Source organism: Elgaria multicarinata, chromosome 10, assembly GCF_023053635.1.
Source record: "Elgaria multicarinata webbii isolate HBS135686 ecotype San Diego chromosome 10, rElgMul1.1.pri, whole genome shotgun sequence".
Taxonomy (NCBI): Eukaryota; Metazoa; Chordata; class Lepidosauria; order Squamata; family Anguidae; genus Elgaria; species Elgaria multicarinata.
Window position 1 is genome coordinate 50273601 of NC_086180.1, and position 22937 is coordinate 50296537.

The following is a 22937-nucleotide window of genomic DNA, read 5'->3' on the forward strand; positions in this document are numbered from 1 at the left end:
TAGTGGCCATAGTAGATATCCAGGTTTAAATCCCCACTCAGGGATGCTTCCTATAAATAAACTTTATACTGATGGAATCTGTTAGTTGGCTTTGTGCAAGTCACTATCTTAGCCTAGGCTACCTCCCACAATTTATACAACTAAAATATTACCCTGAGCTCCTTGAAATAAGGGAAGGATACAAATGTAACAATACACTTCCTTTTAAAAATATATAGCTTATTCAAACAAGGAAAATGTGTTTGAGTACAAACCAAAACCAGTTCCCTTATTTACCTTTTGTAGCCACCATACTAAGTCCCCTGGCATCATCTTCAACTAAAACTTGGCGTCCATGGGGACACATGGGTAAGCTGTCATGGGACCAAAGGATAGGTTTCTGACGTGCAAATTGACGTAGTTGTAGAATGGGACAATTTGGGGTGAGTTAAGCCGCGCCAAAAATCAGGGGATGATGGGACTGCCTTGAGTCTGGGCGTCCATGTGGACACATGGATAAGCTGTCATGGTGGTGAGTTTGAAGTTTCTAACGTGCAAATTGACGGAGCTATCCCAAGGGGTCTGAATGGGGTCGCGATTTTCAAAAATTCCCCAAAAATCAGGGGATGATGGGATTGCCTTGAAACTTGGCGTCCATGTGGACACGTGGATAAGCTATCATGGTGCCGACTTTGAGGTTTCTAACATGCAAATTGACATAGTTGTAGAATGGGACAATTTGGGGTGAGTTAAGCCGCGCCCAAAATCAGGGGATGATGGGACTGCCTTGAGTCTGGGCATCCATGTGGACACATGGATAAGCTGTCATGGTGGTGAGTTTGAAGTTTCTAACGTGCAAATTGACGGAGCTATCCCAAGGGGTCTGAATGGGGTGCCCGATTTTCAAAAATTCCCCAAAAATCAGGGGATGATGGGATTGCCTTGAAACTTGGCGTCCATGCGGACACGTGGATAAGCTGTCATGGTGCCGAGTTTGAGGTTTCTAACGTGCAAATTGATGGAGCTATCGAAAGGGGTGTGAATTAGGGTTATGGGTGGTGCGTTAGAGGTTAGAGCCGCGCCAAAAATCAGGGGATGATGGGACTGCCTTGAGTCTGGGTGTCCATGTGGACACATGGATAAGCTGTCATGGTGGTGAGTTTGAGGTTTCTAACGTGCAAATTGACAGAGCTATCCCAAGGGGTGTGAATGGGGTGCCCGATTTTCAAAAATTCCCCAAAAATCAGGGGATGATGGGATTGCCTTGAAACTTGGCGTCCATGTGTATACGTCCATGAGGTGTCATGGTGCCAAACGTGAGGTTTCTAACTTGAACAGAAAAAAAGTTGTATACTTTTTTAGCTTTCAATGCAACCCTATGGGGGGGGGGAAACGGAGCTCCGATCCGGATCCGGAGCTCAGAGCGGAGCGGAAATGGGCGGAGCGGGGGCGGGGCGAAGCGGCCCGATCCGAAAATCGCGGATCTGGAAGTGAAGCGGAGCGGGGGGTCCGTGCACACCCCTACTGTGTATGATGTTCTTGGCAAGCTTCCAGCTTTACTCTGAAAGCAGTCTTGACTGTCCTTTTCCCTCCAGCAAACTGCTTGAACAGCTCTGCCTTTTTCTCTTCTGCGATGAGAAAAAGGTGGCCTATAAATCCAATTTATGTTACCTCCCATAAAGGCAAATTTTGAAACCTGAATAAGAACCTGAGATGAGGAAACTCAAAAACATTGAAGAAAACACATGGCTAAAAATACATGTAGAATACCTCTTAAGGCAAGGGCAGAGCACAAGACAGGTGCCTCTTATTGTGCTAAACTCTTGTGAAAACAGAAGGGAGCCATTAAACCCATAATAAACACATGCAGGGCAGAAATTTAAACAAGTTGAGAGACGGATTCACACAGTCAGGAAACAGGGTAAAACTCAATACACAGTGGATCATGTCTGCACTACTCTTGGGCTCCACAGGTGTAAAAATGTTTAAATGACATGTAAGTGTATATATTCCTTTGTGTATCTTGTCAGGCATAGAGGCTGCTGCGGGAAGGATGAAGTGGAGAAGCCTGCTTCTGCCAGCCCAGTTGCACACTCTCAAATCTGGATCCAACCCATTGTGTCAGATGTGAAGACGCTTGAGGCAGGGAGAGAGGGATCCTGTTTCCCACACATCAAGTAGACAATTTCCTGAATGTAGTACAAGGCCCAAGGCTTCAAACGTGATATTCTGGTGAATAGGAAAAATAGCATACTGATAAGGTTATTTAAATCCATCTGAACTTAAAAAGAAGAGCAGTTATATCTTGCTAGACAAGTATAGCTTGGTATGTAGCATCCAGGTATTGAAACACGTTGAAAGGACTTTTAAAAAGCTAGACTTACATATTAAATATATGGATGTGTTACAGACATAGCCACATATGTGGATATGCTACATGTGAACATGCTACTGACAGCTCCTAGATTCAGTCCTGAGATACAGAACAGATACGACAGCAATCTTTTAAGAGTACAGAAGGTTAAATCAACAAAATATAAAAATAACAAACAATAAGCTGTAGAAGTCACATCAGGAAGAAAGAAGTCTATAATGCTTTGTGATGAGACTAAAACAGAAGAACAATAAATTGTGAGTTGTACATGATCAGAATTACACAGGAAGCAAAGCTCTCTACTCAGTCGAAGGTTTCTGCATTGACATAACTATGACCACAATCCACCACATAGTCAGACACACAAATCTACTGAAATAAAGAAACTTGTGCAACTAAGTTCTTGGTAGATTGTGACCTATAAATTCAGTTTAAAATCATGCCATTTAAAACAGCTCCATAGTTTCTCTTTTACAAGTGAGCTGTAATGTACATTGATGGTGCTATATAAATAAATAATAATAAATAATAATAATAATAATGTGGCCGAGTACTTCTCCCAAAAAACCTAGCTATAATTCTTTGAAAAAGGTTTTATATCAGAGCTTATTAACGTTTCTGAAAACAACTTGGTTTGCTTACAGAATTATCCCCGGAATATCTGATCACAGACACCACAATCCTAAGAATGACTCAGGTCTACTAGTTCCAATTGTATGTGTGCTTTGGATTGCAATCTTAGATCAGTAGTTTATCTGCCATTATTAACATTCTCATTAAGGAAACTCTGATAAGCTTCCAAGATACCCCAAGATTCCCCCCAAAAGAAACTGATTTGGTTAATGTGAGCCATCACTTTACCTCCAACAAGTCTCTTGTCAGACACCAACATGACAAAGATTGTCTAAAACCTTAATGCCAAGGACCTTTTTATTGATCAATAAAACTTGAGCAGTTGTTTTAATACCCTTCCACATGATCTCAGCTGGTACAATTAATTTAGAATCTGAACTTTAAATATTTTAAATAAGGTTTTCATAGAGACTATTTCTCAGAAATAATTACTATCTTCCATCATTTTGCTATTCTTCAAGTTGATTGAGAGATCTTGTTGTAATTTCACTTTTCTAATGGTGTAATTATCTGTAGTATTTTGCTATTTTACTGTCTAGCACTATTTCTGATATCACTTCTGTTCAGGAGTTTACTATGTACAAAGGTATTCCGTAAATTTAAAGGGGGAAGGGAGAGAGAGAGAGAACAGTATTATTATTTTTAATGGCAGAGGTGCATGCAGCCCAACCCTTGGAATTTAGTAAGGGTTTTAACCAGAGGACAAAGAAGAGCATTTTGCTCTCTTGCTAGATATCAATTCAATATATATCACTGCTTTATAAGCGACTCTGAAGGCAGCTTAGGTTTCCCAATATTCTGCCTGCATTAAGAATGTGGCTGAAAGGGGCTTTTCTTCATGTTACTCTTACCAAGTTCTAAAGGCCACTGTGCTGCTGTTCATCAAAATTTAGTTAGAACCTGTCTTCCCAGCTTCTTCCATCCCAGTGCAACCCGAAGTATCAAAAGAGAACTTGAACAGAAACGTCCAAAAGGAATGATGAAAGGCATCTGTCAACAGCAAATCAACATGAAAGCTGGACAGATACATAAAATAATATAAATTTGTTCCATTACAGAGCAAATGTAAGGCAAGGTTCCCACATCTCATCAATTGTAAACCCTACCTGTTATCTCATCTACTTATAGCTCTCATCCACAATATATTTATTGCTTATGTTTGTCTTATTAGCTCACATGCTAGAAAAACACCCACTACATATGCAGCAATACAATGTTAAAACACAGAGCAATGTTGCTAAGATAAGCAGTGTTAAAAGTTATTAAAATGAAAGTCAGCTAGACAACCAAGTTCTGCCCCATTTGTGCATACATGTACACTACAGCCTTTAATTACATGATTACATATTACTTTAGCTTTACAGCTCCTACATTGTTCAGCACATAGGATAGGCAATGTTTATAATCAGATCTGTTCACTAGTGAGGCCCTTTTAGGACACCTCCCTTGTTTGCTGCAGAAACTAATAGCCATTCAGAAAGAATAAGCAGAAAATGGAAAGACTTGAGTGTGTGGAGGAGATGAATGCTACTTCCTAAGGATTCAGAAAGCACACAGATACATAAAGTATGTTTAAAAAGGGGAAAAAAGAAAAAACTTTTTTTCACTTTTGGGCTTGATTTTCACTTTGGGGCTTGATTTGTCTATCTCAAAAATAACCTGCAAAAGTTTTGTTTTATATGAGGCAGTAAACACCAAGTTCGGTGTTTGAGGACACATTCATGAAAGAATATAGCAGCAGCAGCTAAAAGATCATAGGTAATTTGCATATTTTAACTGCATGTGATTCGCAAAAGTTTTCCATGTGTTACCTAAATACAGGTACATAAATGTCGGTTACAGAACTATTCCACTTATTCTATCTCTTACTCCAGCTATCCACAGAGTTGAAAAGTTTCAGCCCTTGAAAGATCACCATAGAAAGGATGCCAACAATAAGTTCTCCCCCACCAAAAAAAAAAAATCCATTTGGGCTTTTGTTGCTTTACTTGACCTGCCATTACATTTACAAATGTCTCTCTCATATATGCAAGATAGTAATTTCTGTTTAAGGAAAAAAAACATTCAATGTAAAAAGTCTTGGAAGCACATCACCATTTCAAATAAATGTTACATGAGTGTTTGCAAACACACTTCCTTCTTTATTTGTGCATCACATTTTCACATTCAAATATATACTGAACAACATATAAGTCATTTCAGTTTAAGGCTATATATAAAGTATTGATAGCAGTTAGATCAGCAACCTGAGAACCAACTCTGGACTAAAATGTAGGCAGATGATGGGTTTGATGGCACAGTAGCAGACAAGAGTATCCTGGAACAAAAACCTAACCCAAAAAAGAAGATAGCAAAGTAGGAGAAACACGTTTTTGTGCATTCCCTAAAATATACAGAGTGGAGCCTTGGGACTGGAGCCTTCTGTCTCCTTCTCCTTCTTCAAGTGTGAGGGTAAAAGCTTCTACATTTGGTTTTGGATAAACAGAAGTTTCTTGTTATATCCAAACTCAGGAAACTGATTTATTCTAACTGTAATTGTTACCCTGTTCAGACAACACGTTAAGCCACAGTGGTTAAGCACTTTGATCTAAACATTAGAGTTTAGCATGTTGTGTGAACCATAACTTAGCGTGTTGTGTGAACCATTCCTAACCATGGTGGCTACATAACAACAGTTTAAACACTGTCTCTAATCATTTGCTGCAAAGGGGTTAGCGGCCTAGCCATGACTTACCCTCTTGTCTAAACAGGCTCCCTCTCCATCCAGGATTTGAGATCCTGGTTGGGTTGATGTGATCAAAATCTGCACATTAAATCTGTATTTTAGAACGAAGGACACAATCCTATGCATGTTTATACAGAAAAAAGTTCTACAACCCCCAGTATGCCCCAGCCAGGAATGCTAGCTAAGGGATCCTGGGAGTTGTAGGGCCTTTTTCTGTCTATATATGCATACATAGGATTGTGCCCTAGAGACACTTCACACATTATGGCCACCATATTCAGTACATAATTGTGAGCACAACACAGAAATATCCCAGACTACTATCATAACCAGCAGTGGATGACAATGCACTTGACTGATTGTGTATACTGTCTCATAGCAAGCCACTAGAAGTAGCCACTTGAAACAGAGCTAAAGCTGCAATCCTAGGTGTATTGAACTCAGTAAAATGTGCTTCTTATTAAACGTACCAAAAATTGCATTATAAATATATGAAGCTGCCCTGTACCAGTGGCCTGACTCATTATGCCATCTCCACTAACTAGCAGCAGCTTTCTATACCCTTATACACAGGATCTTTCCCAGCACAGCTTTAGATTTTTTTAACCACTATGCTATGGACAGATCTATGCAGAAAGCCGTTTGTGCAATTGATTCCTGAAGTAATTCCAGCAGTTTAAATCATGCCAAAAGAAGATTTTTGGCTGATTATGGTGGTGTGTTAAAGCTGCCAGAAACACATGGTGAGCCATTCACACAAACTGCTTGCCATATGGAGTTGTCTCCATACGGCCTTGTTTCAAATAATCACCCATAGTTGGTTACGTTGCTATGTGAAATGAGCCACCTTTTATTACCATCATTCAGGAGACCCTTTCAAGTAACTTCAGTGTGGCACAAATAACTTGTGAAGCAGCTCTTAACCAGATAAAAACTTCTTCACACAGCCAAATTGTGGAATTCACTTCCACAAGATGTATTGATGGTGGTCAACTGGGATGGTTTTAAGACAGGATTAAACAAATTCATGGAGAATAAGGCTATCAATGGCTACTAATCATGATGACTATATATTACCTCCAGAAGCAGTATGCCTCTCAATACCAAATGCTAGTGAATATGAGAGGAAGGAGGCTATTGCACTTACATTCTGCTTATGGTCTTTGCAAAGGCATCTGGTTGGTAAATGTGGGAACAGAATGATGGGATAGATAGGTTTATTCTGATCTAGCGTGGCTGTTATGTACTTAACCATTGTGTAAATGATTGCACTATAGTGCCTGGGAATATGACAATTTTCTGAGCCTTTCTGCTACTGCTACCCATTTTCCAGATCTTCATAAAACATGAATGCCAAATACTAAGAAACTAATCACTGAAAGGGAGAAAGTCAAGAATGAACCAGTGTGGTTCACCACAAATTGACTGGGTTCAGATAACACAATAACCAACAGTGGGTTAAATAGTCAACAGTTGGTTATTGTGTCGTCTGTTGGGACTTTTTCACACAACAGTTGGTTATTTGGCCAAAATAGACAACACAAATAACCAAAGCTGTGCAGAGTTGATTATTTGAACAACCACTTGTTATCGTGTTGTATGTTGGGCACCGTTAACTATTTCATTGCATACTGTTGGCCATTTTCAGCAACTATAGAGTCCCCTGGCAAGAACGACCAATACAGCAGCTGCCACTATAGTCCAGCCAGCAGAACTCGCAATGGCTGATGGGATAACAGCAGGAGGACTGGGGAGGAGAGGGAGGGATATGTTAAACACACCATTGACTAATAGTCAACTCACCATAGTGGATTATAATCATGTTGTGTAGTGAGTACCCCATCAATAATCAACCATGGAGTTGACTATTAACCCGCCTTTGACTATTGCGTTGTCCAAATGTCTTATTACACTGTCTTATTACATTGTGAATATATTGACAATTGCATAACAATTATTAATATGCTATGCATCATACAAATTAATTCTGCTGCAAGAGAATTATGCTTTAGAACAGATTTTCCAACTTTATTACTGCAAGCTGCCTCATATAAAGAAAAATCAAGAGTCCTATTGGCATCATCTTTCACATTTGAGCCTACTTCAACAGTAACTTTGTTAGTCTTTAAGTTAATACAAAACTCTTCATTGCTTTACCTCAGGAGACCAACATTCCTGAACATGCTCTTCTTGAACATGCTGACAAAGTAACTGCTGCATCCATCCTAACTGGGTGGAAATTATTTGGCTGGCAACAGGACAGGAAGGGCTTAGGAAGAACAGGATTAAATCTTTAAGAGCAAGGGAAACATCTTCTTCCCATCCCGGGCTACCTCCTAAGAGCAATGGCTTCTTGAGAACCACACATACAATAAATGGTCAGGATACATGGGCAGAACACAAGATGTCACAAATGACAAAGCCTTTTGAAACAAAAGTCAACTATCTCACTCAGCCTTTTCTTGTTTCACAGATAGGAAGAAACAAGAGAGAAGAGATGCCATTCTTAAATTAAAAACAGCAAAGGGTCTTGCAGCTAGAGTTCACAAAAGCTTATGCCATAATAAAGCTGTTCATTTTTAAGGGCTCACAAATCTCTGTTGTTGCTGCTGCAACAAACTAACACAACTACCCCTCTGGAAATTCTAAAATTAAGATATGGTAAGAAAATACTTCAATAAAGATTGAGAGTTGATCAATTCTGGGGGGAAAATAATCATGTCCAATAACTTACTTGAGAGCGAACCCATGGACAACCATCTGTCAGGTATGCTTTAATGTGAATTCCTGCACTGAGCAGAAGGTTGGACTTGATGGTCTTATATGCCCCTTCCAACTCTACTATTTTATGGCCCCCACACAGCTTCTGGGGGCCACAGGATATTGCAGTTTCCTGACTGAACTCGGAAACAGGAAACTGCACTCCCAGCCTCCTCCCTCACCCCCAGCACAGAGAGAACTACACTGGCTGCTGCTATGAGTTCACAAATGCGTGAAAGGGAGCATTCTCAGGGTCTGGGACAGGAGGACAGGAGGTCATGGGGATACAAGGTATGCCCATCCTCCTTCCCTCACCCTCTCCGAAGCACCCACTAGACAGGCAAAATCATTTAGCTAAAATGCAGAGCCGGAGGCGTGTGGCACCCCCCCCCCCTCCCCACTGCATTGGATACTTGTAAGCCTCTGAGTTCAGAGGCTTATGAGTACCCAGGGTGGATCAGATTGGATTGCACCCTAATAGCCTTGGAAGTGCCATTACTTTTAATAGAATGTATTTCCAAGTAAGTGTTTTTAGCACTGCAGTCTAAGACTGAAGTTGTATATATCAGCAGATGTAATACTAAAATACAAAGATAATGGAAGAAAATGAGACACCAATACGATGGTCTGATAAGTTTCAGAGAAGCTGACCATAAGATGAAATTCACAACTGGTAGTATAGCATAATACCTCAAAAGGTCTGTAGTGTCCACTACACATCCCCAGGCAGGAAGAGACCTGTCTAAATACAATTAGTTTTTAAATAAATGTTTTGCACAGCACAATTACATACAAAGACAATGTGCAAAACATAAGCATCCATGCAAATATCTAATTCTGAGTGGGCAGAAAATTTCAAAAGCAACAACCCCACAAGTCTCACCTTACTAGAAATAAATGATAAAGGACAAGGTAAAGAGTTCAGCCAGATGAGGATAACAGGTTCACAGAGAAAGAATGAACCATGCCCAATCAAAAACAGACAAAACCCTGGAGAGCAACAGTGCTGCCTTGGAAAAATGCACTGGAGTATGTTTCAAGGAAGACCCAAAGCCAGCTGTTGATACAAATAAAGAAAAGGAAGAAAATTTGTGGAAGGTGCAAATAATTGAGAGCTATAGCATGAAACAAGTCCGCTGGAATTCTTTTAAAGTATATGACTGTATTTCATAGTCTACCAGTCCCTACAGTTAAATTTAACATTAAGACTGCATCAGGGTGGGGAACGTGTGGCCCTCCACAGATTGGTAGAATGCAACTCCCATCAGCCCTAGCCAACATAGTCAATAGTGAGGGATGATGGAGTTGCAGTCCAACAACATCTGGAGGGCCATATATTCCTCATGCCTGCTATACATAGTTATGGGGAAGTAGGTGCCATTGAACTAAATGGAACTTACAACTGAGTAGACATACATAGAATTTCACTCCAAATAATTGTGATGAAGTGATTTACATATTAAAACAAAACATTAAACACATCTACTTCCATTTTTCTTCTTGTGCAAGAATGGCAAATGCACAGAGCAATCCACAGTATGTTTGCTCGGAAGAAAAATTCTACTAAATCCAATGAAATTTATTTCCTGGAAGGTGTGTTTAGGACTACCACAGCCAGCTTACTCCATAGCAATCTCATTACTTTTAATATGTTCATTCTTCAGTAAACAAATGTAGAGACTTAATTATTTTCTGAACTAGAAAAAGTTTGGAAGCTTATTTTCTGTTCAGTTCAAATGTGAATAAACTTTCCATTTTCTTCATATTACTCAAGCCCTTTCTCTGTCAAAAGATTACCAAAATGAAGACAGTTACTTATTGGTCATTGCCTGCATAAGGAAGTTATACCAAGTTTGGACTAACAAGATTCACAAATCATAGGCAGATCAATAATGTTTTGGTTTCTCATGAAGTAATTGATCTTTAAAAACAACAATAAGTGAATACCACTGATTTCAATGAAATTTCCCTTCCAATGTTTAGGACTTCAATCCAATTCATGTTCACTTCGAAGTAAATCCCACTGAGTATAATCAGAATAACTCCTAAGCACAGTCTTTTGAATGTCTATTCAGAAGTAAGCTCCATTAGATTCAATGGGACATATTTCCAGGTAAGTATGTATACAACTACAGCCTATTTTCCTTAGTTTAGGATTACTTTGTTCTCATGGCAAAGGACATAGGCATGCAATCCCACAGGACCAAGTAGATATAACTACCGTATTTCTTCGATTCTAAGATGCCATCGATTGTTAGACACACACTAATTTCAGTACCACCAACAGAAAAAAAGCTTTGATTCTAAGAAATAATAAATGCATCTGCGATTCTAAGACACACCATTTTTAGAGATGTTTATATGGGGGGAAAGTGTGTCTTAGAATCGAAGAAATGTGGTATATAACTAAATCTTATGCACACATTTTTATACTGACCACGAAGAGTATTCTGGAACAAGTCCTGCTATTAAAAGAAAACACAGAGAGAGTGTGAGAGAGAGAGGTACTCTAAGGATCAAGCTGAATATTTTATAAGATGATTCCCAAAACAGAGGGTTTCTTTTCTCAAATAAAATGTAATTTAGGGAACACTTAGGGCAATACTCAACTTTAAACTGCATTAAAACAAAGTCAAGATGTAACTCTGTCATGTTATAGCTACATATTAAAAGTAAGGTGTGTAGAACATATTCACATGCATCTCTGAATGTTCAAGACCCATTGTGGCTGAATGAGTCCTACCCTTATCCAGTCTAGCTCCAGACCATCCTAAGCTATGGATACCTTTTACATCACATTATAGTCCGCCTCAAGTCGCTTTGAGAAAAATCAGTACTCACATGGGGATGGGGCAGGGACCTGAGTATTTAAAACACTTTCTGTTGTTCGGAAAGTGTGTGTGTGGGGGGTGGGGGGGGAGAGAGAGAGAGAGAGAAAGAGAGAAAGAAAGAAAGAAACTATCGGAACAGGCACCACGTCCGCTCTCGCTTCTTGATTGGCTTTCTCGAGCCCCTCTCTTCTCATTAAGCTACCCAACAAAGCCATTTAAAGCCCCCTCAAGATACACCAATCATTTCCGCCTGACCCCGAGAGAGAGATTTCGCGGCCGTGGCTGAGAGGGAGGGTCACTTAGCGCAGCAGACCGTGCAGAGCGCCCTGCAACGTGAGGCGCATATGAAACGAGGGGCAGCGGCTGCCCTTCACACCCCATCAGAAGCCGCTTCGGGCAGAGCCAAGACGTCTCCCCCGGCACCCCTCCCGCTCCCCGCCCATTCCCCTGTTCCACGAGGGGAGGGGAGGGGATTGCTGAGCCCACGTGCACCACCTGCAGGGCCCGGGGAACCGGGATGCTGCTGCAGCAGCAGCGGGCCAGAAAGGCGACCTCCCCTCCCCTTCCCACACCCCACCGGCGCTACTCACTTCGGGAGCAAGAGCAGTGGCGGCCGGCTGGCTTTCCTGCTGTGGCCGCAGCGGACCTGGGACGGAGAGGAGAGCGTTGCGGGAGCCACCCCTGCTTCACCCGGCGGCGTGCGACTGGCAGGGCTTGGCAGCAAGTTCGACACGAAGGAGCGCGGGCTAGGAGGGTCTCCGAGGCGCACAGCTTGACGGTCCAGGACAGGTCAGCGAAGCTCTCTCGCCGCCTCCCGGGGAGCTCAGCCGCAAGAGCAGCAGCAGCAACAGCAGCGCGTCCGGGGCCGCTTCACATGGAGCCGCCGCCGCCACCTCTGCCACAGCGCTGCCCGCCGCTTCCCCCCGGGGCCGGTGCGGCCACCCCCGGCCTTGGAAGGGGAGGCGGCGAGTGGGTCGGGCCGCGGCCCCAGCCCCAGCCCCGCTCTGGCTCTCATACACTCTCCGAATCACGGCCGCCGGCGCTGCTAGGGCCCCAGCCAAGCGGAGGCAGCGCGGAAGCGGAGCCGGACAGCCAGGCTCAGCGCCGCTCCCGCCCCACTCCCAGGCATGTGGGTGACTGAGTCTCCGCGCGGGGTCCGGTCGCTCCGCCGAGCAGAGGCGGGAGAGCGAAGGTGTGAGGGCGGACGGGCAGCCGCTGCTAGCTCCGGAGGAAGAACGCGGGGGGAACACACGGAGCCACGGGACGGTCCGGCTGCTAGTCGCGCTCGAGAGCCGCTTGTTTTCTGCCCCTCACACACAGAGTCAGCGGTGGGAGGGAGGAGGAAAAGAAGGGACGGCCTGTCGACGGCGGCGCGGGTAAATGACACCAGCCGTAGCCAGGCAACAGCAACCCCTCCACCGCCTCCTTCTCCCGGCGCGGGGCGATGACGGAAAGAGGTTGCTACGCAGGGCGCGTCGGTGGAGGCGTTGCTGATGCTGCGGGATAGGGTAGACCAGGACATTGGGGTGAATCGATGAGCAGGAGAAGCGTGGCGAGCCCTCCCCGTCACTTAGTATTTGCGCAGCCGCAGACTAAGCCACCGAGGTTGGACGAAGGTGATTGACCCTTTCGGGGCCAGGCTAGCCTTGGCTATGGAGGTGGTGGCTGGTCATCAGGCGGGGAGTCAGGGACTGTTCCTTTGGGTCCCAGGGCATGGACATATTTGATACAACGGAGCGTTTCATGCAGCCTTCCCCCAACGTCGTGCGCTACAGATGTGTTGGGCTACAACTCCCATAACCCCCCAGCCAGCTTGGGAGCAATAGTCCAACACATCTGGAGGGCACCACGCTGGAGAAGCCTGGTGAAAATACAAGGCAGTTCCTTAAGCTCTGGTGTAGTGGATAGACAGACCCTTGTGCATGAACCTGGGTTTAAATCCCTGCTCAGTCATGAAACCCACTGAGTGAAGTATACCAATCGCCATCCCTCTTTGAAGTCCAACTTACCTACCTCATAGGGTTGTGAGGAGAAAGGAAATAACCATTTACAAATCCTCCTGAGTTCTATTAAGGAAGGGTAGGATGATAATGTAACAGTGACTTTGCTCACTTATTGTTTTGGCATACTAACTTCGAGGCTTTTATCCCCAACTGGCCACTGAGGAAAAGTACTCAGTGATGGGTCCCCTCCTGTGCCATTTAGAGTGCTTCCTATTGTGAATTCAAAAAGTTTTCTATGTGTAAAGGTGTGAGTAGGGTAGGTGATCTCTGACCTCTGTCAGCACTGCCCTGTTAAAACCATCTAATTTCTTCCATGTTGTGTAATTATGTTGGACTCACCCATGCTTATCCTAAGGCTCATTATATTATTAGTATTAGTATTTACATTTCTATACCGCCCCATAGCTGAAGCTCTCTGGGTGGATTACATAAGATTAAAACAATTAAAAACAATATACAAACTTTAAAACCACTAAAGCATGCAACATACACACAAACACACATCTAAAAACAACTATAAACAACTATAAAAGCATCCAGGATCGATGAAGCTCATCACATATTGCTACATGCCTGTGAAAAGAGAAAAGTTTTAACTTGGTGCAGAAAAGATAGTGCTTGTGACCGCTTGGATGGTGTGGAGGAAGTACGGTACTATGTAACACAATGATCAGCTATTTTTTATCATCCAAACGGAGGAGAGTCAACAGTACTGCCACATCTGCAAATCACATGTCTCAATAATCTTATGGGGAAACTAGCCCTGCAAAGGCCACTTTAATTGATAGCTGCCTTGAGCAACATTTTTGGCAGAAATGCAGGATGTAAATTAAATAAGGTCAGTGACAGAGTGTCTGAGAGGATGAATGGTTTTTGAATATTGCCATTACTGATGTCAGATTTTGCATCTATTTATTATTTTCCAAAGAGACTGGCTTGTTTGCCCTCTGCAGAATGCAGAAGGATAGTGCTGAAAGAAGATGGCATATATCACATTGAAGACGAGCAAATGAATGAGCCCCTAGTGTTGCAGGTGACATGAGTAGGTCTGATAATAATGTTTCCAAAATAGATATGGAGACAGAGCTGGCACCTGAGCTTATTGCAAGTTTTTGGTCCCTGTGTTTGTGTCCTTGTTACCTGGCCAGTTGTTACTAGTGAGTAGCTGTTTTAGATTGGGGGGGGCGGAGTCTCAGCTAAGGCCTGTGAGATGGAAGTGTCATTATCCAGGATGCACTGTAGATAATTGATGATACGCTTGAATGAGTCTCTATCCCATGAGTGTTAACAGATACATTGTATCTGTGTGTATTGAGTGGAAACATGTATGTATATGCAGTGGTCAGAAGGTTTCCTAGATAAAGTGATGCTCATATGTCATTATGTAGTTGCACATTGAACTTGTGGACTGATCAAGGAGTAGGTTGATGATGGAGTGAAGTTTTTTTTAAGTCTTGGTGAAACTTTATTAGGACCTCCTGTCCATGAGTCGATAATAAATATGATATCAATGAATCTCAGGTAGAGAAGAGGCTTTTGGAGACAGGAGATGAGAAAATGTTGTTCTAAGTCACTCATAAAGATGTTGGCATGAAGACAGTGTCATTGATCTAGATATGTTATCCCAAAGCTGAAGTAATTGTGGGTAAATACAGAGTGGCAGAATTTGGTGGCTAGATATGCTATTGTGCCATCAGTTTTGATATTCCTTGTAGTCCATCTTTTTATGAGATATGGAGCTACCACCAACCTAGCTCAGTGCTAAAGCAAATGCTTTTGCATACAGACGGTCCCAAGTTCAATCCCAGGCATCTCCTGTTTAAAAAGTCAAGAAGCAGGTGACAGGCAAAAGTTCTGCTTGACACCCTGGAGAGCTCCTGCCATTCAGATCAGACCATATAGAAAAAGACAAATAGTCTGATATGGTATATAAGGCAACATCCTGTATTCCTAGATAATTCCCCCACCCCCTCGCCACAACCATCACCACAAGGCAACTTAAAAACCATATTGCTCTGGGGAAACAGGATAGAAGACAGAACAGCCTGTCATATGACTGTATTGAAGAGAACAGCATGAAAAGAGTGTATATTTAAGCTGTCACTTAGCCTGCGACAAGCATGGAAGGTGGCTCTTGCAAACAACTTATGCTTTACAACAAAGACATAAAGGTCTTGAGAAGAGTTGCCACTTCCCTCGCGGCATTAGCTGAAGTCCATATCAGATTTAATAAGACAGATGAAATAGGTTGCACTGACAAAAACTGATGGTTTAAAATGTTTAATTTTAGCCTTGAATGTTTTATTTTTGGTTTTGTTAATAGACACTTTTATAAAGTTGGAAATTCGTATCAGGGAATTTTTATCACTAATTTTAGTTTGTTAGTCCCAAATGATTAGTCATTTTCTTGATCTGCGTTTAATGTCTTCATTTTTACTTTTGTAATATTGTGAATATTATATTTCTGTTGTGATGACCTAGGGTTATAAACAATAAAACTGAACTGAATCATTGCAAACAATATTTTTGAACCTCAGTGCTATTTTATATTCTTAGCATTTATACTGTATTGCCGTGGGTGCTTTTGTTACAGACACAGCAATTCATAATTACAATCAGTAAAATGTATTATTTAATGTTTTAGGATTTGTAAACTGCAGAAATTTCAATTGTAGGATTAAAATGTTATATAATGTGTGTGTATATATATAATGTAGGCCAGTTCCTAATTTCAGGAGATTCAGGGCCATTGACTTATTGCAAGGGGGAGAGATGGAATTAGGGTGACCATTGAATTATATTCAAAGTAGAAGATAATGCTTAACTCTGAAGATCTGGGAGTTGCAAACATTATGCAAATTTGAATCTCATATTAGCATACTGCATTTGTATTGTATCGAACAGTTTGTTCATCATACAATACTAGTGTGGTATATAAAATGCAATAAATATCCTAATATAACGTAGATGAAAATAACAAAACAAGATCAACTACAGCAATAAAAAGCAGGAAATACATAAAATAGACAGCTCGCATCATCCAGCTTAATAAGTCAGTTTAAAATGTCTGGGCAAACAAATAGGGTTTGACTTGGCAGCAAAAAGAATATAAAGTTGGTGCCAGTCCCACCTCCGTGGGGAGGGTGTTCCACAATCATAGTGCCACTACAGAGAAGACGCTTTCCCTTGTTGCTACTCAACAAGGACACTTGGAGAAGAGCCTCTCCATGGCCTTAGCTAGACCTACCAGTCCAGCAGGATGGAGGGGTGAAGATCTCGTGACATTTTTATCACGAGATCTCCCGCTCTGTTCACACGCGGCGACAACCTCAGAGGGAGAGGCATTGTGCCCGCCATTTTTTTCTTAAAGGGGAAGATGCGCACGAGTGCTCATGCGCAAAAGGTAATATATATATATATATATATATATATATATATATATATATCCTTTCCCTGCTCACCCCACCCCAGTATTTTCTTCTTACCACGAAGAAAATACTGAATACATACCATGCAGCCCTGTCCTCTCGAGGTTGACTCCGAAGCCCCACTGAATTCAATTAGACTGAATCCTACACATGTTTACTCAGAAGCAAGTCCTACGGAAATCAATAGGGTTTACTTTCTAATAAGTAAGGGTAGGATTGTATCAGTCATTTAGCAGTGAGGATTCAAATCAGTATATGGGGGGTAGAGATGGGGTAGCAGAGATGATTCTATTCTCCACTAATATAGAAGCAGTTTGCACCAAAACCACAGAAGAGCTTTTTGTAACGAACGGCCTGACTTCATATCAAACAGACTTAATACTTTATATCCATGCAACAAAAATATGTTCACTTGGAAACATCATAAACTTAACTGGCACCCCCACTCCAATGCTAATTTTGCCAGATGTATTTATGCTGATGGCTGTTTAATCTTGGTATTGTCTAATATGCTCCAACTTTATCTTCATTTTGCAGACTGCCTGGCAATGTCTGAACCTGTTACCGTTCAATTAACATACTAAAAAGGTTTGCTCAAAGGTGTTGCCTGATCTATTAACAATTCAGCAGGGGAAATTACAGTGTACCAGAAGTTTATTTCCTAGGCTAACTAGCGAAGAAATGCTTGTGACCATTTTGTTTTGCAGAGGTGAAAAGGGGACAATGTAAGGGAAAGGAAGGAAATCAGAGTTCTGTGTTCACAGCATTCCTTGTGAAAGTGAAATAAACATCCCTTGCGTAACCGATAATACCGTCACATCAAAGGAGCAAGATAGTGGACTATATTCATTTTCACATGGCTGTAAGCCCAGAGTAGTCAAATCTAAAACCATCTGAATTTTCCTCTCCAAGCCAGAGCCTGTTCCTACCTTAGCTATATATCTATGGGAGATATACCCAAGCGCTTTAGCATATTTGCACAAATTATCACAAGTTTTGGCAGAAAAGTTTCAAAGATTAAGAAGACATTAATAGGTACCACACAGCTTTGGTTTCTGCCAATGTTTTAATATTTGCAACTGAATTCTCTGTTCCCCACCCCCTTCTAACTTTCATTCTTCCTTTAAGTTCAGGCAATTTGGGATGGGATATATGCATGAATGCATTTCCTTTTGCTTCCCCCCTCTTTTTATATAAAATTTAATCAAATTAGATATTATTATTATTATTATTATTATTATTTACATTTATATACCGCCCCATAGTCAAAGCTCTCTGGGTAGTTTACAAAGATTAAAAACATTGAACATTTAAGAAAACAGATATACACAATTTTAGAACCCATAAAAACATAAAACATAATCTACAAAATTTAAAAAACATAAAAACAGATAATAATATACAAAGACAATATCCATTTAAACGGATATTGACCTGGGGTCAGTTAGAAAGCTCAACATATGCTGTTAAATACCTGGGAGAAGAGAAAAGTCTTGACCTGGCACCGAAAAGATAACAATGTTGGCGTCAGGTGAGCCTCATCGAGGAGATCGTTCCATAATTGGGGGGGGGGCACCACTGAAAAGCCCTCTCCCTTGTTGCCATCCTCCAAGCTTCTCTCGGAGTAGGCACCTGGGGGAGGACCTTAGATGTTGAGCGTAGTGTACAGGTAGGTTCATGTCGGGAGATGCATTCTGTCTGGTATGGTGTCCCCAAGCCATGTAAGGCTTTATAGGTTAAAACCAGCACATTGAATTGGGCTTGGAATATACATGCTAGCAGGAGAAGAATGCCTGTTTCTTGATAGTATGATAGATGATGATTATTATTATTATTATTTATTTATTTATATAGCACCATCAATGTACATGGTGCTGTACAGATTACACAGTAAATAGCAAGTCCCTGCCGCATAGGCTTACAATCTAATAAAGTTGTAGTAAACAATAAGGAGGGAAAGAGAATGCAAACAGGCACAGGGAAGTGTAAACAGGCACCGGGTAGGGTGAGGCTAACAGTATAGAGTCAGAACAAACTCAACATTTAAAAGCTATAGGGAAAAGAAAAGTTTTTAGCTGAGTTTTAAAAGCTGTGATTGATAGATTGATTTAACAAACAAGAACAAAACAGAAACTTCAATAACAAAGCGAAAACTTACAACAGATTTTTTTAAAATCAAATCGAAACACATGGATTTGTGTTTGAAGTTCATACTTCAACCACACCAAACATATTTTATAAGACAGAAATAATATGAGAAGGAAATAATAACAATAGGCATCTATAGATTTTTTTCCTGGGGAGCAGGGGGAGATGTTGATTGTTGTTCTTTGGTGCATCTGGGATTTTCTCTCCCCTGAATGAAATTGCGCACATTTTTTAAGGTGCCATTGGTGCCTCCAGGGGAGGCTGCCTATGAAGTGTAGTCCCAATCCTGCAAACTTTCAAGGGTTTATAGATTGGTGGCAGTTATATGATCCGTTCTTGCCACGTGACCCTATAGATGAGCAAATTAACCCACGTGCTGGACAGATGACATGATAACCCATGGTGGGTTAAATAGCATCTACTATAGACCTTGGGTTATCAGAATGAGTTATTTCAGGCAAATAACCTATTGTGGGTTAAAAATTCCCAACAGATGACACAATAACCCACGATGGGTTACATAATCCATGAAAGGTTATTTAACCCATCATGGGTTATCATGTCATCCAAACCCAATCTGGATAACAACATTCGACTACATTGAAAGATTCTCATACATCACTTCCTCCCCTTCCCTCAACAAAAGGGATATAACTAGTCTGGACTACTTCGCAGGGCTGGCATTACCAATACTTTCTCAGCCATAGCCCTCCCACTGGACTATAGGCATAATAATGATGGACTTTATCTGAATTGGCAGAATAACCGGGTTTCCTATATATAGGAATGGAATAACTGAGTTACAAAGATCAGGAAGTCCTTCCTTCTGGCACTGTAACAATTTGAAAGATGTACTGGATTTGGCTTGAGGGGGTTGTGCTTCCTGGGATGAACCAGGAAGTGGTTGAGGGCAACAGCCACTGCTTCTCTCCTGAGATGAGAGAGGTTGGTGGCCAACAGTGGAAAGTCTTTGTTTAAATAAAACTTGGGCTTGTTTGGAAGACAGAGTCCATGTGAGTCTGTGGGGTGCAGTATACCAACTTTGAAGAAAGTGCTACCTTCTGGTTTTGGGTAGACACCATATTGCCCAGTCACAGCAACACTAAAATCCTGGATTCTTTCCTATGGGGCAGCAATTACTTTTCTACCAGGCAAGACACACACACACACACACAAGCTTTAAAATGAACCAGAAATATTCTTTACCAGGCAACTGATCTGTTAATCAGTGTGTTGATACCTTTATTGGCTAAAAATATTGTAAGGCAGGGGCAAGCTAGTCTTTTCAAAAAATTGTTTGGGCAGAATAGTGAAAGGTTGAAATGCCTCTTCTAAGGCTTAGCTAACTAGCTGTAAGAGCCATAAGCTTAAATTTGGTGGTAGTTTTTTTTAAAAAAATTGCTCCACCCCGCTTTTCCCTCAGTGCCCATCCCACCAATGGAAAGTGGCCTCCCAAGAGCTTCTCTGAAAAGAAATTTGGCCCTCACTCTGAAGGAGGTTCTGAATTCCTGGCCTACAGCTTTAACCCAAGCACCCACAAACTGCAAATCTGATCTTTAAGGGAAAAGCAATGTAACCCCAACCAGCACAGGTTGAATGGTATCTCTTGCCACAGCACCCATGTTCTCCCGATCCTGAGAAATCACGTGATGTGGGAGAGCCCACCAGGTGCTTCTGAAGCATATCAAGACTCTCCGGTCTCTCAGTCTGGGCAGGCACCTCATTGCGAGGAAGGTTGTCTGTCCTCTGCTCCCAGACATCTGACCTGCCATCTCCAGCCTGAAACCTGCTTCCATCCTCCATGCCGCCGAACCCCTGCCCACCCTTAGCCCGAGCACCTGGCAGATGATAGCACAGAAGTATATTAGTCCAGATGTTCAAGGTACGCCATGCACACATTTTTAGGTTTGTTAACCCGACTCATATGGTACAACAGGAAGGAAGGAAGGAAGGAAAGAAAGAAAGAAAGCTGGTGATCTGAACCAGAGTTCTTCAAACATGATGTAGTTGTTAGAGTGTTGTGTGTCCTTTATAAATTATAAAGCAGCAAGAGAGCATGAAGGAACATATTTTCCTTGCAGGTCACTTAGGACAGCTGAGTCAATATAACCAACTACCCTACAGTTACCTGACAAAGATGACAGGAGGTATTCCATTCCGAAGACGGTGTTTGCATTGGTAAATTCTGAGCCACAAATGACCTCTCTTGGATTTTAAGACAATCAGCTGAGGGGTTTTGGTTTGGGACCCATTTTCCACCCCTCAGCAATGGATTTCGGAAAACAGTGCTGTTTTCTTTTCCCAAAGGGTAGCTGGATGTTTTCTAAGAAATGCTGAATTATTTATAGGTTTCATAATTATTCTGTGGCTGTGGTTACTTCAGATGTTGGCCTTGCATTGTTCTAGCTTGTTAAAAATTTAACAGCGACAACAAAAAGAAAGGCACCAGCGTCCATTTCTTCTGCCACATTGTTGCAAGTTATGATTCTGAAAGGTGTTATACCAGTATTTACACTGGTCATGTCCCCTGGGACAAGTGAGGAAGGCTTTCATTACATATGGCCATTCTCTGCCTTCCCCCAATCTCTTTAACAATGCCATTTTTGTTGATAATAGCAACTCCTCAGGTCATCTTAAACACAAAGACATAGCTAAATATTACCTTTCAGGGCTTGTTTATATTATCTGCTTTGCAAAGAGAAAATCTTTTAATGCATTTCATTCTCTGATGATATAATTATTATTGCTATTATTATAATTATTATTAAATTATTTTAAGTTTGTATGGCACCTAGGGTATTTTGTAGAGAGGTGGGGTATAAATAATAATAATAATAATAATAATAATAATAATAATAATAATAGGCAGTTTCCCTAAAATATTCCCTGAAGCCACATGATTCTATCCCCTCCACTTCCAGTCACACTTAAATTAACTTCCCAGATAGAATGGATTAAATCCTTGTCTTTCGCATCCCTTCACTCTCCCCAAACATTTTTTTTTCATGAAGTAGCTTTTTTAGAGGCTGAGGCAAGTAAGTGAGCTTGTGACTAGAGCTCTTGACAGCTCTTTGTATCTTGTTATATAACTGGTCTTGCAAACAACAGTGTGGTCATTACCTTTGGAATTCAGTGGTGTATGGAGTTCTTCAGAATTCCCTGAAGCCCAGAAGTAGCATGGGAATGAGTTGAAACAGGAAGGATACACATAGCAAGAAACGGCAGCAACATTCCATCTCAACCTGTAGCAAGCGCTGAGAAACACCCAGGATAATAATCTTGAAACAACAAGATTGAGCAATGCTAACATAAGCACCAGTATTTTAGTTCCAAATACTTACTCCCCAATATCTAGGCTGTTGGCTGCATTATCTTGTTGATATCCTGATGGTCTTTCAGCATAGCACAATATGCAGCCTGGCATCTGAAAATCAGCAAATACCTTGTATGGGATGAAGTGTTTAAGGGAGATGAATTTGAAACCTGGAATGACAAGGGCCTCACATTTTAAACCACAATCCGCATGACTTCAAGACCAGGCTTTTATTGCTCCTTTTGACTTTCTTCATTCATGGAATTTTACACCAGATTCCAAATGGCACCATTGTCTTCAATGTGTAGCCCTCCCATGTTTGCCCATTGCTTCTTCCCTTGTTTTATTCTGACCACAAGAAATCTGTTCAAAAGGGAATGATGGACAATGTCTTTTGCTTGGTAGTGATAGAAAGCACCCAGAGAGAATAGCCATAAAAGTAGGGATGTGCTCCGCTTCTAATCGGACCGGCGAATTAGAAGCAGAGCGGGGGGCTTCGCCTGCCCTTAAGGCGGAGGCGAAGAGGATTGGGGGACCGGCGGAGTGTGGCGAAGAGGATCGAGGTGAAGGCGGATCCTTCGCCTCGATCCGGAGCTCCGCCGGAAAGGTAAGTGGGGCTTACCGGGCCCTGCCGCTGTCGCCCATGTGACGACAGCGGCAGGGCCCGGTAACCCCCCCTCCTCTCCCTTACCTGCCTCCATCCGCGGTCCGTCGGCATCTTCAATTGAGCCCGCGGTTCAACC

General features: G+C 41.8%; 1 protein-coding gene across 1 annotated transcript in view; it reads right to left on the bottom strand.

Moving 5' to 3' along the window:
• FBXW7 (F-box and WD repeat domain containing 7) overlaps window positions 1-11995 on the bottom strand; it is a 146320-nt gene extending 134325 nt beyond the window's left edge. The window contains exon 1 of the mRNA XM_063136268.1: window positions 11893-11995. The gene's annotated coding sequence lies outside the window, so the exon portion shown is untranslated. The remainder of the gene's footprint in view (window positions 1-11892) is intronic.
• Window positions 11996-22937: the final 10942 nt, after the last annotated feature.